Genomic DNA, 3051 nt, shown 5'->3' on the forward strand with positions numbered 1-3051 from the left:
CTATAATGATTATTATCAAATCATTACTAAATCATCAAATCATTAAATATTTAAATTATTATTAAATCATTTTTATAATGATTATTACTAAATCATTATTATAATGATTATTATCAAATCATTACTATAATGATTATTATCAAATCATTACTAAATCATCAAATCATTAAATATTTAAATCATTATTAAATCATTTTTATAATGATTATTACTAAATCATTATTATAATGATTATTATCAAATCATTACTATAATGATTATTATCAAATCATTACTAAATCATCAAATCATTAAATATTTAAATCATTATTAAATCATTTTTATAATGATTATTACTAATCATTATTATAATGATTATTATCAAATCATTACTATAATGATTATTATCAAATCATTACTAAATCATCAAATCATTAAATATTTAAATCATTATTAAATAATTTTTATGATTAATAAATACATAGAAATACATATATGATTACTAATGATGAGGCCTATATCTTGGTAAATTAGGACAATTGTTTTTTGAATGGCCTTCACCCCTACATAATCCGCATCTCTTTGCTTGACCTCTCTCTATAGCATGGAAATCCATACTGGTATGAATTCGAGTGGACTCAGGTCGACCCTTTGGACTTCTGCGAAGCATTGGATTTGGTAGCCATTCATCATGATCCTTTTTGGGCCAATATGATTCATTCGGGATCTGTCTGAACACATAGCTGTAGACATTTAATATCCTACGTAGGTGGAAGCATTCATCAACATAAGTGTATGCGCTTACACCAGCATACATACATGTAGCGACTGCATGAGCACATGGATATTTCCATGCCTGAAAACGACCACAATCACACCATTTGTGTCGTAAATCAACTCTAAATGTTTGGTCTTCTCATCTGACGTTACGACGTATGCACGACACGACAAAAGTATGACCAACTCGGTCGAAATTATGAACAACCATTGATGTTGCCAATCGCTCATTTGCTTCCATTGATTCCACCACTGTAGGAGCCCAAGTTTTACCTCTATTTATGAGACTCTCAATTTCCTTGCCTTTGTCCGACCAAACTTTACCCAGTCTAAAGTACGTCTCTTTCACCACACTCGCTATTGGGAGATGGCGTGTACCTTTTAGTACCGAATTAATGGCCTCAACAAGGTTTGTGGTCATATGTCCGTATCTCCGACCTTCATCGTATGCTTGCGACCATTTTTCCCGCGGTATTTTTGAAGCCCACTTCCAAACACGCTGATCATCGTAAAATACCTTCAAATTCTCCAATCTCTTGTCAAAATTTGGTCGACGTAGTTCGTATCCTGTTCCATAATATATTGTGTTAAACCGCAATTAAAAAAACCACGTAAAAAATACACAAATATTGAAAATAAAACTTACCCATGCTGACTATCTCGCTACGAATATGTGCGTTATGAAACTGGTCGATACTATTCTTGCCAATATGACGGATACAAAATGTCGGATATGCATACAGAGATATCCAACGACTTCCTGGTCGTTCAATTGCCGCCAAAATACCCGTTCCTCTATCGGATATCAAGCAAACTCCATCTTCACGAACGACATATTGACGTAGATTGGTCAGAAAGAAATCCCAAGCCTCTGTTGCCTCTCCCTCAACAATGGCGAATGCAATTGGGAAGATATTTCGCTCACCATCTTGAGCAACTGCCATCAAAAGTACATGCCTATATTGACCATACAACCACGTACCATCTACTTGGATCATACGTTTGCAAAATGGAAATCCTTCAATACATGCCTTGAATGCCCAAAATAGTCTATGAAATATTTTCTTCCCTGGCAGAAGTTGACCTTCTTCGTCATATGCGGGCATGTTTTGAGACTTCACTATAGTTCCTGGGATAAATCGCTTCATTGCTTGTAGCAAATGTGGTAGCTCATTGTACGATGTATCCCAATCTCCATACGTCAACTTCATTGCCTTCATTTTCGCATTCCACACCTTGCCATATTTTACTTGATATCCAAATTGGCTTCGAATAGATGCAGCTAACACTGAACAAGATATCCTTGGATCCTTTTCAACCATCGCCTTCACGTATTCACATATTACATCGGAGTCCAATAGTCGGTGGTCTTGTTCGATGGAGTTTCACAAACATGTGTGCGAACCATTGTACCTCGTGATGACCCAAACATCGTGCCTTTGATTTTTCGACACTCTGATCTTCCACTTGCACTCTGGGCCATATTTTACACACTTTGGGTATAGGGTTTTCTGGTTGGACTCTGCAACATGGACGTCAACATGGAATTTGATGCAGTACTCTTTAATCGCCAGCGTAGCTTCATTTTTTCCTCTGAATTGCACCCCAACTGAAAATTCACCAGAATTATCGAATGATTCAGTCATTTGGTACGGAGGTAAATGTGGCATGTCTGGGAATTCAGGTGCCCTCATTGCATCATAGTCTATCTCGTACATGTGAGGAGTAGCTTCATACGGTGTCGGAACTTCATCAATTGCACCTCCACCAAAAATATTTTCGTCGCCGCCCAAAACGGGTTCTTCAGTTTCTTCATCTTCGCTTGAATCATCATGAATTTCTCCCCATCGATTTCAGCGTCAATATCAACAACCAATTCCGGTATGTTTCTCGTCTCATACTCTGCTGCTGTAGATGTCCCCCCGACTTCATTTACACTTTCCAATAGTGCCATAAAACTGTTCGGGAACCTGTATGTCGGCTCCTCAAATTGACTATATAAAGCCATTTCAGATGGATTTTTAGCCACACCTCTTGATGACCCAGGAACATCACATATGTTACGCACATCAACAAATAATTCAATAACTGCTATATTGGTTAACTCATGTAATCCAACCATGGTTCCAATATCATCATCTTCTTCAAGTGGAACTGCAGCATATCTGACTGGGTTAGAGCATATCATAAACCTATACCTCAAACCATCAACTGCAGCTCGAATTTTTCTTTCTATCTTATGCTTCATTTCTATAAATGTGATGTCTTTTTTGAACATTATATTTATTGGTTTTT

The sequence above is a fragment of the Hibiscus syriacus genome, unplaced genomic scaffold (genome assembly GCF_006381635.1).
Source record: "Hibiscus syriacus cultivar Baekdansim isolate YM2019G1 unplaced genomic scaffold, ASM638163v2 tig00001644_pilon, whole genome shotgun sequence".
NCBI lineage: Eukaryota > Viridiplantae > Streptophyta > Magnoliopsida > Malvales > Malvaceae > Hibiscus > Hibiscus syriacus.